General features: G+C 40.9%; 3 non-coding genes across 3 annotated transcripts; all 3 read left to right on the top strand.

The window, feature by feature from the left end:
• Positions 1-253: 253 nt before the first annotated feature.
• Positions 254-369, top strand: LOC135048995 (U5 spliceosomal RNA). The gene has a single exon (XR_010240769.1). It is a non-coding gene; the product is annotated as a U5 spliceosomal RNA (small nuclear RNA).
• A 274-nt stretch (positions 370-643) lies between these two features.
• LOC135048994 (U5 spliceosomal RNA) lies at positions 644-759 on the top strand. The gene has a single exon (XR_010240768.1). It is a non-coding gene; the product is annotated as a U5 spliceosomal RNA (small nuclear RNA).
• A 275-nt stretch (positions 760-1,034) lies between these two features.
• On the top strand, positions 1,035-1,150 carry LOC135048997 (U5 spliceosomal RNA). Its single transcript, XR_010240771.1, has one exon. It is a non-coding gene; the product is annotated as a U5 spliceosomal RNA (small nuclear RNA).
• Positions 1,151-16,299: the final 15,149 nt, after the last annotated feature.

Genomic DNA, 16,299 nt, shown 5'->3' with positions numbered 1-16,299 from the left:
TTTCTTGTTAGCTTTAATGTTAGTTTATTTGCATAACAATGACAATAAATGTCTGTTTCTTTTCAAGCAGAACTTTCTTGACCATACTAATTGCTTGAAAGATCTGGGAGCACATGGAAAAGAGTACAAACCATGCTTATAGCAAGGGGAAGCCTGGTGAGAAATCTGCTTTCTTTCTTTCAAATTGGGTGCTCACTTTGAACTGAATGAGGACTGCTGGCACGGCACTCAGGCGACAGGTGGAATCTTGGTCATGCTCTGGTTTCTCTTCAGAACGAACAAATCTTTCGCCTTTTACTAAAGATTTCCATGGAGAGGAGCAAAACTGAGTTTTATCTCAATTTTTGCATGCCCCGTCTTATTGGGGTTTCTTTTATCAGTTTAAAGATAGAACGAGTGTGCTTTAATGTAAGCTCATTTGCGTAGAAATGACAGTAAATGTTTGTTTCTTTTCAAACAGAACTTTCTTGACTATACTAATTGCTTGAAAGATCTGGGAGCACATGGAAAAGAGTACAAACCATGTTTATAGCAAGGGGAAGCCTGGTGAGAAATCTGCTTTCTTTCTTTCAAATTGGGTGCTCACTTTGAGCTGAATGAGGACTGCTGGCATGGCACTCAGGCGACAGGTAGAATCTTGGTCATGCTGTGGTTTCTCTTCAGAACGAACAAATCTTTCGCCTTTTACTAAAGATTTCCGTGGAGAGGAGCAAAACTGAGTTTTATCTCAATTTTTGCATGCCCCATCTTATTGGGGTTTTATTTTATTGGTTTAAAGATAGAACGAGTGTGCTTTAATGTAAGCTCATTTGCATAGAAATGACAGTAAATGTTTGTTTCTTTTCAAACAGAACTTTCTTGACCACACTAATTGTTTGAAAGATCTGGGAGCACATGGAAAAGAGTACAAACCATGTTTATAGCAAGGGGAAGCCTGGTGAGAAATCTGCTTTCTTTCATTCAAATTGGGTGCTCACTTTGAGCTGAATGAGAACTGCTGGCATGGCACTCAGGCGACAGGTGGAATCTTGGTCATGCTCTGGTTTCTCTTCAGAACTAACAAATATTTCGCCTTTTATTAAAGATTTCCGTGGAGAGGAGCAAAACTGAGTTTTATCTCAATTTTTGCATGCCCCATATTATTGGGGTTTCTTTTATCAGTTTAAAGACAGAACGAGTGTGCTTTCTTGTTAGCTTTAATGTAAGTTTATTTGCATAACAATGACAGTAAATGTTTGTTTCTTTTCAAACAGAACTTTCTTGACCATGCTACTTGCTTGAAAGATCTGGGAGCACATGGAAAACAGTACAAACCATGCCGTATCACAAGAGCCTTTATTTGATCTTTCATGAAGATAGAGCAGAATTGAGGACACGTCAACAATTTCTGCCGAAGGTGGTTCATCTTTCCACATGGTGCCTTTGGCCACTGACACCTTCGTTGAGTCAAAGTCTCTGGCTGTGGTCAGAACTTTGAAAATTTATGTCACCAGAACGGTTCAGATTAGGAAAACAGAGGCTCTGTTTGTCCTGTATGCTCCCAACATGATTGGGTGTCCTGCTTCCATGCAGACCATTATGCGCTGGATCTGTGGTAAGATTCAGCATGCTCATTCCACGGCAGGATTGCCGTTACTGAATTAGGTGAAGACCCATTCTACTAGAAAGGTGGGTTCATCCTGGGCAGCTGGTCGGGGAGTCTCGGCATTGCAACTTTGCCGAGCAGCTATTTAGTAAACACTTTTGCTAAGTTTTACAAGTTTGATACCTTGGCTGATGATAACCTCAAGTTGGGTCATTCGGTGCTGCAGAGTCGTACGCACTCTCCCACCCGTTCAAGAGCTTTGGTATAACCCCATGGTTCTTAATGTGACCCCAGCATCCTCTAGGTCGTATGAGAAAATAGGATTTTAATACCTACCGGTAAATCCTTTTCTCTTAGTACGTAGAGGATGCTGGGCACCCGTCCCAGTCCATACTGTGTCTGCAGTTATTACTTGTGGTTATACACATGTTGTGTTACGGTTCTGGTCAGCTTTTTGCTGCAATTGTTCATGCCGTTGGCTTGTGTTCTGTTGAATGCCACGTTCTGCGGCATGCTTAAGGTGTGAGCTGGTAAGATGCTCACCTTAGTTTAACAATAAATCCTTTCCTCGAAATGTCCGTCTCCCTGGGCACAGTTCCTATAACTGGAGTCTGGAGGAGGGGCATAGAGGGAGGAGCCAGTTCACACCCTTTGAAAGTCTTAAAGTGCCCATGTCTCTTGCGGATCCCGTCTATACCCCATGGTTCTTAATGTGACCCCAGCATCCTCTACGGACTAAGAGAAAAGGATGCCCTTGTGTACTATCCTGACTTCTCCTCCCGTCTGCTTACTTTGTGCCTTCCAACGCACAATGCGAACTACAGGTGGTGCTGCAGGGCCCACACCCTTTTACTTGCCTTACAGAGCAGCTCTGGAGCTGTTACAGTGCCCAGCTGCTGCAAGAAATCAGCATGAATGCTTCAGGGGATGGGGCATGGCCAACATGAGCCCCACACCAAAGGAGGGTGGGGGTGTTTAATGCGAACTAGGGGTCATCCAAGCACTGCAAAAGGCCGCCATGCCCTGCATGCCCCTTTTCTCTTTTTATATGCAGATGAGGGTTCCAGCCAACTTTGGCCCACTGCTTGGATGACATCACCGTATGCAAATCCGTCTGCTGCAGACCTTCCCCCAGGAATGCTTGTACTAGTTGTTGGATATGGTTTGATATTTGATGGTGCTTCAGTATTAGGCAGCCTTCCGCCCTCCCATGTTCATCTGAAAAGATGTGGTCTCCCTGCAGTTGTTGTCCCCAGACGAGAGTTCCCTTGTGCTTCCTCAGTTGAATCTCCTTAACTTGACGGGGGAGGGGCTGCCCGAGCTGCCACCCTCCCCAGCCCTATCCCAACTCATACTTATTTTACATATTAGATCTCTTGATCATGAAGATTGTTCTCACAGGGTGAGGTTCATCCATTATATTTTAAAATAGGAAGGTACAAATTACATATTTGAATTGCATCTATGTGCTGGATTCAAATGTCCCCCCCCCCCCTTCCTTTCTCAATTGTGCCCGTCAGCAGCTATTCTAAGGTTGCTGCCAATGGGTGTGACACATTAATTTCTTCTGTGGGGTACACTGGACTCCACAAGGATTCACATTGGGGTGTAGAGTAGGATCTTGATCTGAGGCACCAACCGGCTCAAAGCTTTTGACTGTTCCCAAGAAGCTCAGTGCATTCTCCTCTATAACCCCGCTTCCATGAACAGGGAGCTCAGTTTGTAGTTGGTGCCTTCAGTAGCAGGCCAATTAACAGGGGCCTGCCTCAGGCAGCCTATTCTTAGCTATTAATTTTGACAAGAAAAGAAGAACTTGTTTTATGAGAATCTACAAGGGCTGCAGCAGGCTAGGTCTAATAGACATCTTTACTGCAGCTTCATCACTCCCAGCGGCGCTGTATACTCCCGTGCCCTGGTTGCTGGGTCACTGCAGCGGAGGCTCCGGTTTCATCCTAAGGTCAGTCACACACACACCACCCTTCCGGATCACGAGGCCGCTGATGAAGGGGAGCGAGGCCGTAGGGGGTGGGCCGTGTGCGCACTGCGGTGGACACTGATTACTGGGCAGCCGCTCCACTAGCCACCAGGTACAGTTAAGGAGCACAGGTCTGGGGGTTTTTCTCCTATATTAACCCAATTTTGTACTGCCCGCAGCGCATTGTGATAGGTAATAGGGCCTGATTCAGGTTGGATTGCAATCGCAATAAGCGATCCAACTGCAAAAATTGCTAAGAGCATACGCATGTGCCTGCATTTTCTGCGGCACCCCGCAGAGAATGTGATCGCCTCTGCCTGTCAATCGGGGCGGGGAAGGGGGGGAGAGGTGGGTCAGCAACACTCCATTTCCAAGTCAGGGATGGAGCGGTGCGGGGGCAAGGCTTCAAAATGGGGTCTGCAACGGAGGAGACACAGGGGGCGTGGTCACAGCGGCTGTATGACATCACATTCAGCCGCTGTGATCACAAAAATGGTGGCGGCTTCCTGCGCGCACATACAGTCTGCACCAGCAGGAGCCTACACCATTTTTTATGATCACGCTGAACTGCAGTGCGACTGCAATTACAGCATGGTCAAGAAGGGAGGCGTCATGCTGGGTGGCCATGCCCTGTCACTGTGCAGGAGCCAGCACCGCTCACACACTAGTCCCCGGGTGCAGCCCCCAACCCCCGGGACACCCGGAGCAACAAAATGTAGATTCAGGCCACCAGGCCACGCCCCTACCTATGAAACCATGCCTCCTTTTTACCATTGCGCTGCTTATCTGCGCGCACTGCATTACAATCTCCCTCGCCACCTCTCTGGGTGTCACCAGTGATAGTGACACCTCTGCCATGCTTGTAGCAGCTGGTCCTAAGATCTACGCCTCAAACCCTGAGTGTTTGCCCTTGTGACTTGTTGATCATCATAGCGAAGCAGATGCTTACAGAAAACTGCAGGGGCTTAGATTGAAAATAAAAAAATTGATGGGTATAAGGTAGAGAGGAGCGGGTTCGGTTCTCCGAGAACCGAATTCCCCACGAACTCCACGTTGTTTACACTGGTCCGAGGCAGGCTCGGTTGTTCCCGCCTGACTCGGAAAACCTGAACAAGGGAAAATGTCATCATCCCGCTGTCGGATTCTCGCGAGATTCGGATTCCATATAAAGAGCTGCGCGTTGCTGCCATTTTTACTCGTGCATTGAAGAGAGAGCGGAGAGGACGTGGCTATGTTCTCTCAGTGGAAATCTCAATATCAGTGCTCAGTATCAGTGGTTACTTATTGCTGCTCAGTAATACTAGTAGTGTGTCTCTCCTGCTCAGTGTCAGTTCTCAGTAGTATCCTCATCAGTGCTCAGTATCACTGCTCATTGTCTTGTGCTGCATTGTGGTACTCAGCATACTACAGTACATTACTAATAGTCCAGTGCTGCATCTTGCTGCTCAGTGTCAGTTCTAGTATCCTCATCAGTGCTCACTATCACTGCTCATTGCATTGTGGTGTTCTGTATACTACAATAACATAGTAATATAGTAACATAGTTTTTGAGGTTGAATAGAGGCAAATTGCCCATCGTGTTCAACCTGTTTTAAGTTGTGATGATTCTACATACTTGCTGAATAATGTTTTATGACTAGTTAGCTACTATAACTCATGTTACCCCCGGATTAACCATGTTGATATTTTAAGTATTATAACCTTGGATAGCTTTTTCATTCAGAAATGTATCCATTCCTTTTTTAAATCCAATTACAGAGTCCGCCATTACCACCTTCCCTGGCAGGGAATTCCACATCCTGATTGCCCTAACAGTGAAGAAACCTTTCCTCCATTGCGTTCTGAACTTTCCTCCAGTCGCAGCGAGTGACCACGTGTTCGTTTAATAAATAATTCCTCTGATAACTCTTTGTTATGTATCTTTACATATTTGAAGATATTAATAATATCTCCTCTTAGGCACCTCTTTTCTAGTGTATAAATATTCAGCCTAGTAAGTCTTTCCTTATAGTCCAGTACTTTTAGGCCTTTAATCAATTTAGTCTTCAGGATCTCTTACACTTCCATGAGCAGCAGAGTAGTGCAATGGAAGCATGCTGGGCCCATAACCCAGAGGTTGATTGATCGAAACTATCCTCTGCTATGTGCATTTTTTTTTGTTAATTAAAGTAATCAAAAACTGGGATTGATATTTTTGCTCTTTTATTTTTACTTAAAGTACAATAACTTTTACCATTTTAATTTGTTTTAATAGTATATTGACAGTATTGTTTTCTTTCAAAAATCCAATTAATTTTCTTTACCCGATTATTAAAATGGTAATTGACAAAACAAACTACATTGTCACCAGAAGAGCAATGCAAAATGTACAAGTGATATATTAAAATCATCTTTCCAGCTTGAATTTCAATGATGCATTGGGGCAACGATTTTGTGAGAAACATCTTCACCCTTAAATAAAGATTTTCTTAATTCCTTACCTGTGTGCTAATTAGATATCACCTTGTTTTCACATTAAACAGACTTCCACATGCGAAAGCAGCAAGGATGCAGTGGCGTTAATGTTTCCTGGTGTCAACCTGTATTATTTCAGTAGACATTGAAATGAGGATGCATCTTGCTGCCTTTCCAATGAAGCAAGTTTAATTTAGTAATAGGTGAAAAACCATCCCTACAAAGGTGTTAATCAGAGACTTGGCTTTGTGGACACTTTTCAGAGAACAAATTTGTTAGTATAAAAATAAAGCCAGAAAATGAAGAGCTGTTTAATCACTCAATTGGATTTTTCTGCCAGCATATTTCTTTTTCTCTGCAACCCACTGCTAAATTGTGCTTCCTAGCTGTTTTTATAAAATCACTGAATCAAATCTAAACATCAGAGAAGGCCAGGTACCCTACACCATAACAGTGGGTTTGAAATTTTGACTTGTCTACTTAAAGATCACCAAAATCTGATAACAAGGTCAATTAAGTCCCTGGGTGGGATTGAACCACCAACCTTTTGGTTAATAGCCTTACACACTAACTGATTGCGCCACAGAGACACCTTGCAAAAGTCAATACTGACAAAGGCTAATAATCATTCATCTAGAACGTTTCCTAGAAAAACTTTAAAAAGTCAATAATCAAGATACACATTGGTACTTTCCCCATGATGAGTGAGTGCTTCAGGATTTCTTGCACTTACATGGGCTATTAACCAAAAGGTTGGAGGTTCAATCCCACCCAGGGATGTAATTGACCTTGTCATCAGATTTTGGTGATCTTTAAGTAGACAAGTCAAAATTTCAAACCCCCTCTTATGGTGTAGGGTACCTGGCCTTCTCTGACGTAATCAGAGTTAGATTTAATTAAGTGATTTTATAAAAAACAGCTAGGAAGCACAATATCTCTCTTTTGCAAAGAGCTAGGCATTGGAAAATTCAGGGCTATAACGTGTAGATGAAGCACTAACAGGAGGCTTTAAAATTTTCATTCTAGTGTCTTTCGTTTGGGAGAAAAATGCAAAGGTACAATACAGCTTTTCCTTGCCGATATCTCTCTTTTGCAAAGAGATAGGCATTGGAAAATTCAGGGCTATACCGTGTAGATGAAGCACTAACAGGAGGCTTTTAAATTTTCATTCTAGTGTCCTTCGTTTGGGAGAAAAATGCAAAGGTACAATACAGCTTTTCCTTGCCGATATCTCTCTTTTGCAAAGAGATAGGCATTGGAAAATTCAGGGCTATAACGTGTAGATGAAGCACTAACAGGAGGCTTTAAAATTTTCATTTTAGTGTCTTTCGTTTGGGAGAAAAATGCAAAGGTACAATACAGTTTTTCCTTGCCGATATCTCTCTTTTGCAAAGAGATAGGCATTGGAAAATTCAGGGCTATAACGTGTAGATGAAGCACTAACAGGAGGCTTTAAAATTTTCATTCTAGTGTCTTTCGTTTGGGAGAAAAATGCAAAGGTACAATACAGCTTTTCCTTGCCAATATCTCTCTTTTGCAAAGAGCTAGGCATTGGAAAATTCAGGGCAATAACGTGTAGATGAAGCACTAACAGGAGGCTTTAAAATTTTCATTCTAGTGTCTTTCGTTTGGGAGAAAAATGCAAAAGTACAATGCAGCTTTTCCTTGCCGATATCTCTCTTTTGCAAAGAGATAGGCATTGGAAAATGCAGGGCTATAACGTGTAGATGAAGCACTAACAGGAGGCTTTAAAATTTTCATTCTAGTGTCTTTCGTTTGGGAGAAAAATGCAAAGGTACAATACAGCATTTCCTTGCCGATATCTCTCTTTTGCAAAGAGATAGGCATTGGAAAATTCAGGGCTATAACGTGTAGATGAAGCACTAACAGGAGGCTTTAAAATTTTCATTCTAGTGTCTTTCGTTTGGGAGAAAAATGCAAAGGTACAATACAGCTTTTCCTTGCCGATATCTCTCTTTTGCAAAGAGCTAGGCATTGGAAAATTCAGGGCTATACCGTGTAGATGAAGCACTAACAGGAGGCTTTTAAATTTTCATTCTAGTGTCTTTCGTTTGGGAGAAAAATGCAAAGGTACAATACAGCTTTTCCTTGCCAATATCTCTCTTTTGCAAAGAGCTAGGCATTGGAAAATTCAGGGCTATAACGTGTAGATGAAGCACTAACAGGAGGCTTTAAAATTTTCATTCTAGTGTCTTTCGTTTGGGAGAAAAATGCAAAAGTACAATGCAGCTTTTCCTTGCCGATATCTCTCTTTTGCAAAGAGATAGGCATTGGAAAATTCAGGGCTATAACGTGTAGATGAAGCACTAATAGGAGGCTTTAAAATTTTCATTCTAGTGTCTTTCGTTTGGGAGAAAAAAGCAAAGGTACAATACAGCTTTTCCTTGCCGATATCTCTCTTTTGCAAAGAGATAGGCATTGGAAAATTCAGGGCTATAACGTGTAGATGAAGCACTAACAGGAGGCTTTAAAATTTTCATTCTAGTGTCTTTCGTTTGGGAGAAAAATGCAAAGGTACAATACAGCTTTTCCTTGCCGATATCTCTCTTTTGCAAAGAGCTAGGCATTGGAAAATTCAGGGCTATAACGTGTAGATGAAGCACTAACAGTAGGCTTTAAAATTTTCATTCTAGTGTCTTTCGTTTGGGAGAAAAATGCAAAGGTACAATACAGCTTTTCCTTGCCAATATCTCTCTTTTGCAAAGAGCTAGGCATTGGAAAATTCAGGGCTATAACGTGTAGATGAAGCACTAACAGGAGGCTTTAAAATTTTCATTCTAGTGTCTTTCGTTTGGGAGAAAAATGCAAAAGTACAATGCAGCTTTTCCTTGCCGATATCTCTCTTTTGCAAAGAGATAGGCATTGGAAAATGCAGGGCTATAACGTGTAGATGAAGCACTAACAGGAGGCTTTAAAATTTTCATTCTAGTGTCTTTCGTTTGGGAGAAAAATGCAAAGGTACAATACAGCATTTCCTTGCCGATATCTCTCTTTTGCAAAGAGATAGGCATTGGAAAATTCAGGGCTATAACGTGTAGATGAAGCACTAACAGGAGGCTTTAAAATTTTCATTCTAGTGTCTTTCGTTTGGGAGAAAAATGCAAAGGTACAATACAGCTTTTCCTTGCCGATATCTCTCTTTTGCAAAGAGATAGGCATTGGAAAATTCAGGGCTATAACGTGTAGATGAAGCACTAACAGGAGGCTTTAACATTTTCATTCTAGTGTACTTCGTTTGGGAGAAAAATGCAAAGGTACAATACAGCTTTTCCTTGCCGATATCTCTCTTTTGCAAAGAGATAGGCATTGGAAAATTCAGGGCTATAACGTGTAGATGAAGCACTAATAGGAGGCTTTAAAATTTTCATTCTAGTGTCCTTCGTTTGGGAGAAAAATGCAAAGGTACAATACAGCTTTTCCTTGCCGATATCTCTCTTTTGCAAAGAGATAGGCATTGGAAAATTCAGGGCTATAACGTGTAGATGAAGCACTAACAGGAGGCTTTAAAATTTTCATTCTAGTGTCTTTCGTTTGGGAGAAAAATGCAAAGGTACAATACAGTTTTTCCTTGCCGATATCTCTCTTTTGCAAAGAGATAGGCATTGGAAAATTCAGGGCTATAACGTGTAGATGAAGCACTAACAGGAGGCTTTAAAATTTTCATTCTAGTGTCTTTCGTTTGGGAGAAAAATGCAAAGGTACAATACAGCTTTTCCTTGCCAATATCTCTCTTTTGCAAAGAGCTAGGCATTGGAAAATTCAGGGCAATAACGTGTAGATGAAGCACTAACAGGAGGCTTTAAAATTTTCATTCTAGTGTCTTTCGTTTGGGAGAAAAATGCAAAAGTACAATGCAGCTTTTCCTTGCCGATATCTCTCTTTTGCAAAGAGATAGGCATTGGAAAATGCAGGGCTATAACGTGTAGATGAAGCACTAACAGGAGGCTTTAAAATTTTCATTCTAGTGTCTTTCGTTTGGGAGAAAAATGCAAAGGTACAATACAGCATTTCCTTGCCGATATCTCTCTTTTGCAAAGAGATAGGCATTGGAAAATTCAGGGCTATAACGTGTAGATGAAGCACTAACAGGAGGCTTTAAAATTTTCATTCTAGTGTCTTTCGTTTGGGAGAAAAATGCAAAGGTACAATACAGCTTTTCCTTGCCGATATCTCTCTTTTGCAAAGAGCTAGGCATTGGAAAATTCAGGGCTATACCGCGTACATGAAGCACTAACAGGAGGCTTTTAAATTTTCATTCTAGTGTCTTTCGTTTGGGAGAAAAATGCAAAGGTACAATACAGCTTTTCCTTGCCAATATCTCTCTTTTGCAAAGAGCTAGGCATTGGAAAATTCAGGGCTATAACGTGTAGATGAAGCACTAACAGGAGGCTTTAAAATTTTCATTCTAGTGTCTTTCGTTTGGGAGAAAAATGCAAAAGTACAATGCAGCTTTTCCTTGCCGATATCTCTCTTTTGCAAAGAGATAGGCATTGGAAAATTCAGGGCTATAACGTGTAGATGAAGCACTAATAGGAGGCTTTAAAATTTTCATTCTAGTGTCTTTCGTTTGGGAGAAAAAAACAAAGGTACAATACAGCTTTTCCTTGCCGATATCTCTCTTTTGCAAAGAGATAGGCATTGGAAAATTCAGGGCTATAACGTGTAGATGAAGCACTAACAGGAGGCTTTAAAATTTTCATTCTAGTGTCTTTCGTTTGGGAGAAAAATGCAAAGGTACAATACAGCTTTTCCTTGCCGATATCTCTCTTTTGCAAAGAGCTAGGCATTGGAAAATTCAGGGCTATAACGTGTAGATGAAGCACTAACAGTAGGCTTTAAAATTTTCATTCTAGTGTCTTTCGTTTGGGAGAAAAATGCAAAGGTACAATACAGCTTTTCCTTGCCGATATCTCTCTTTTGCAAAGAAATAGGCATTGGAAAATTCAGGGCTATAACGTGTAGATGAAGCACTAACAGGAGGCTTTAAAATTTTCATTCTAGTGTCCTTCGTTTGGGAGAAAAATGCAAAGGTACAATACAGCTTTTCCTTGCCGATATCTCTCTTTTGCAAAGAGATAGGCATTGGAAAATTCAGGGCTATATCGTGTAGATGAAGCACTAACAGGAGGCTTTAAAATTTTCATTCTAGTGTCTTTCGTTTGGGAGAAAAATGCAAAGGTACAATACAGCTTTTCCTTGCCAATATCTCTCTTTTGCAAAGAGCTAGGCATTGGAAAATTCAGGGCTATAACGTGTAGATGAAGCACTAACAGTAGACTTTAAAATTTTCATTCTAGTGTCTTTCGTTTGGGAGAAAAATGCAAAGGTACAATACAGCTTTTCCTTGCCAATATCTCTCTTTTGCAAAGAGCTAGGCATTGGAAAATTCAGGGCTATAACGTGTAGATGAAGCACTAACAGGAGGCTTTAAAATTTTCATTCTAGTGTCTTTCGTTTGGGAGAAAAATGCAAAGGTACAATACAGTTTTTCCTTGCCGATATCTCTCTTTTGCAAAGAGATAGGCATTGGAAAATTCAGGGCTATAACGTTTAGATGAAGCACTAACAGGAGGCTTTAAAATTTTCATTCTAGTGTCTTTCGTTTGGGAGAAAAATGCAAAGGTACAATACAGCTTTTCCTTGCCGATATCTCTCTTTTGCAAAGAGATAGGCATTTGAAAATTCAGGGCTATAACGTGTAGATGAAGCACTAACAGGAGGCTTTAAAATTTTCATTCTAGTGTCCTTCGTTTGGGAGAAAAATGCAAAGGTACATTACAGCTTTTCCTTGCCGATATCTCTCTTTTGCAAAGAGATAGGCATTGGAAAATTCAGGGCTATAACGTGTAGATGAAGCACTAACAGGAGGCTTTAAAATTTTCATTCTAGTGTCTTTCGTTTGGGAGAAAAATGCAAAGGTACAATACAGCTTTTCCTTGCCAATATCTCTCTTTTGCAAAGAGCTAGGCATTGGAAAATTCAGGGCTATAACGTGTAGATGAAGCACTAACAGGAGGCGAACATCCCCAAAGGGGAGTTCCTAAGATTAAAGAGGAACTGTTCGGATGAGGCAACCTACCGACACAAAAGTGAGGAGGTAGCGGCCCGTCTCAAGGAACGAGGCTACAGCAATAGATCCATTAAAAAGGCACGGAACTCCCTTTTGAAAACAACTAGGAATTCCCTCATCTTCCAAGAAAAGAAAGTGAAGGATCAAGATGACCTGAGATTTGTGGGAGACTTCTGTCAGGAGTGGAGACAACTTAAAGAAGGTATACAAAAACACTGGCATGTTCTGTTGTCTGACTCAGACCTAGCAACTAGCCTGGGAGACAAGGTCTCGATGAGCTGGAGAAGGTCACCCAACCTAAAGGACTATTGGGTACAAAGTCATTACCAACGACTCCCTTCCGTCTCTCCTTCAGTAAGAGGCACATACCCTTGTGGGACCTGCAGGGCCTGTGACTATATGAAGCCAACACAAGAAATCACAGACAAATTTGGTAACCAACACAGGATCTCCGATTACTTCAACTGCAAAACAACCAATGTGGTGTATTGCCTACAGTGCCTGTGTGGCAAAAGATATGTGGGAATAACCACACGGATGTTTAAACAACGGATTTTGGAACATGCAGGAACAATCCGAAACGTGGATAGGGATATGCAGAACTTCCGACAAATAACCACGGTGGCCAGACATTTTCATCTCCACCATAATGACAACACCCATCGAATGCAAGCTTTTGGCCTGGAAAAGGTCAAACTTGGAATCAGAGGGGGCGATGTAATGCAGGAACTACTCAAAAAGGAGAGCCAGTGGACCTACCTATTGGGAAGTTTAGCTCCATCAGGTCTCAACGAACACATAAACTATACGGTGTTCCTATGATGATTATTTACATGTGATATTGAGACACGCCATTTAGATCTCGATGGCGCCAATGTATGCGCTCTCTCTCTTTCTCTCTTTCCCCTTTCTTAACTCAACCTTTCCTTAGGCTCCAACAAATTCGTGCTACCCCGGCCTGCAAGACCTATTTTCATTACATGCTGTGTATCAGGCCACTTTTCATTAGATGTATCAACATAATAATTGCAATAGCAAATTAAATCACCAGTATATTTCAACAATATACAACTATTACCCCAATTTTTAACCTACTCCCCCCTTGGTGTCCTCCTTGACTCACCATCCTTTCCCTTTCCTCCCCACTTTTCACCAGTTCTATTATTATCATTATTTTTATTTCTATAATTCTTACACATTCTGTACTCACTAGTATTCTTATTATTTGAATATACACACTCTTTAGACCGTTTTGAACAACAACTAGGTACACTTTTTGACATTACCTATCAAGGTAACATCTTTATCACCCACAAACATTTGTTTTGTGTTTTCTCACATGTGCACTTTTAATTTTGTGTTTAATGTCACTTTTTTCAATTTTGTCACTTTTATTCACATATTTTTCATCTCTGATACCACAACCATCAGGTCACAATTACATCTGCTCGATGATTTTTCGAGCAGACCTACACATAGAACCTAAATTAATCACCTGCAGTCAATTTCTACACAATCAGGTTTCATAACATTCACAATACAGAGCACCAACACTAATGATACACAACAACCAAACAAGCCTCCCCTGCACTGTAGTCACCCATTTCCCATTATTTAACCCTTTTTTTCCCCATTCTGTCATCCCTTCCCCCTCCCCTTCCAATTTTCCCTTCCCTCAATTACACCCCCCTTTTCTCCTCCCCCTTTTGTTTTCACTTCCCTCCCCCCCCTCCCCCTTTCCCCCCTCTTTTTCCCCCCTCCCCCCCCCTCCCTTTTCCTCCCCCCCCCCCTCCCCCGCTTTTTTCCCCCTGGTCCCTCCATACCCATTTCCCCCCCCCCCCTCCCAAACCCCCGCCCCCCCCCACCCCCCTTTTATAAAAAAAAAAAAAAATTATATTTATATTTATCTTTATAATCTCTAATCCTTAATTTTCATGTTTCATTTTTAATTTCTAATTTTATATTTATATTTATTCTTATTTTTACATTCTTTATATTTATTTTTATTTTACAGTTATATTTATTGTCTTATCTATACCTATCTCATACCCATTTACATTTATCATTATTATTACTATTATTTTCAAATTTATACTCATTTTTATTCTTATTTATTATTTTTTATTATTATCATTATTACTTTTATTTATTTTGCATTTTTCTCTCCTCCGTATTTCCCCAAATTTCAACTTCGTATTCATCAGTGCATAATTTTACTCTATACGGACTTTGGCGGGAAAGCCTAAACTTTAAGGTTATATTATCAAAGATGAATATTCGGCGAGGATAATGCACAATATTTCCATCTCCAGAACAAGATTTGTTCCTCTAAATAGAGTTTTATTTATTTATTATTTATCATAACCGTCTATTAATTAGTAAATTACAGTCACTTTTATCTTACTTACGACGATTGGGTCACCAACCTCTGTCACTGGCATATTTTGATTAACAGGTCGGTCATGTTTATATCTATTTTCATTATTTTTTATTATTATTTCCTATTATCCCTATTATGATTATTACTTTTATTTTGATATCACTATTATTATTAGTATTATCACAGGAGATATTTCCTCTTACTAATCAATTAATTTCTGCATTAAGAATGTCATAGCTTAAATCTCCTGAAACATATTGTCGATTCTAATTATGTTAAATGTATGTTTAGAAAACGCACATTGTCTTTAATCTTATTTTTCTGTTGGATTTTCAGCTTATATAACTGTGATTTGATTAACCATTATCCTCCATAAAAAAATTCTGTTTATTAATTAAACCGTTATTCGATATTTTTGATCTAACACACCATACGCTTTGAACATTACTTTAATTGATTCCATTGTGATCCACATATATTAACTTTCATTTATGGAGGTTTAATAGAATAAGCACTGCCTGGTGGATAGAATTGTTTAACAAAAATTATGCCATAATTAGTGGTCTACGTATATTAACTATTACTTATGGAGCTTCAATAGAATAAGCACAGCCAGGTGGATGGAAGCGCTGAACAAACCTATGCCATAATTAGGCAATTAAGAACTCAGGAAAGGGATTGGTTGATGATCCCCTTTTTAAATGCACCATCTGAACACCACCATAGGCTGCCAGGTGAGCAAGCCCAGGTGGTGAAACGTACGTCCAACTAACGGCCTCACGCACGGACTCCTCACTGCAGGAGGAGCCGTGACCAACAGCAGTCATTCAGAACGGCTGAGCGGCAATGATCCATCGAGTTCGGGGAGATCGCGAGTGGTAATGTACAATAACCTACGGGTCAGACTCACTCACCCGACACTCCCCACACACTCTCTCTCTTCCTGTCAACTTTCACTTTCACGGACAGACACCCGGTCTCCGGTGGCGCATCCGGACCCTGCAAGGCAAGTGGCAACAGGGTCCGCCTAACACCACATACGGCTTCTCAGGCTGCCGTCCGCTGCCTTTCTTTCCACGGCACAACCCACGATCCCACTCTCATCTGTCCTCCGCTCCAATGATGAGGTCAGACAGCAGATGGGATCAGTGAACTGGAGTGCCGACTATCCTTTGCCCTCAGAGTTACAGTCTCACACTTGACCAGTTACCTGCAGGTAATTTTGATAAAATAACAAGTACCAACGCATACAAAAACATGGCAATAAACAAGGCGCAATTATTGGGGATATAAACACCTGTGATTTTGTTTTAACTTGTGCCTATTAAGATAATATCAATTGTTACCTAGCAACAGCAATGTTTTTTATTAGGAGCAGGTCTGTTTTGTGCAATCTCATTGCACAATAAATGTTGCTAAATGATGCAGTGTTATTAACACAATTGTGATTTAGTCTATTACTGTGGGCCTTTTTATTTCATTTTCGGACTCTGGCTCAGACCCAAGTGGCGCATTTAGGACCCTGCAAGGCTCATAAGCATCAGGGCCCATCTAACACCACGTTGGGGTCTCTAGCCAGTGTGCCAGTTCTATCTTTTTTCTGTGACACAGTCGACGGTCCTACTCTCATCTTTCCTCCGCTCATGAATGAGGTTAGACAGCAGATGGGACTAGCAGACTAGAGTGTCACTATCTAATTTTCTACTATCCATGCCAGCATAATCTTGTTTTTTCTTTATTTGCATTTGTTACATACCTGACAAACAACACTAATGTGTCAGTTTTTCATTCAAGATACAAATGAATCATTTTGG

The sequence above is a fragment of the Pseudophryne corroboree genome, unplaced genomic scaffold (assembly GCF_028390025.1).
Source record: "Pseudophryne corroboree isolate aPseCor3 unplaced genomic scaffold, aPseCor3.hap2 scaffold_984, whole genome shotgun sequence".
Lineage (NCBI taxonomy): Eukaryota > Metazoa > Chordata > Amphibia > Anura > Myobatrachidae > Pseudophryne > Pseudophryne corroboree.
The sequence above is the reverse complement of the archived record's forward strand: the minus strand, read 5'-3'. Positions and strand labels throughout refer to the sequence as shown.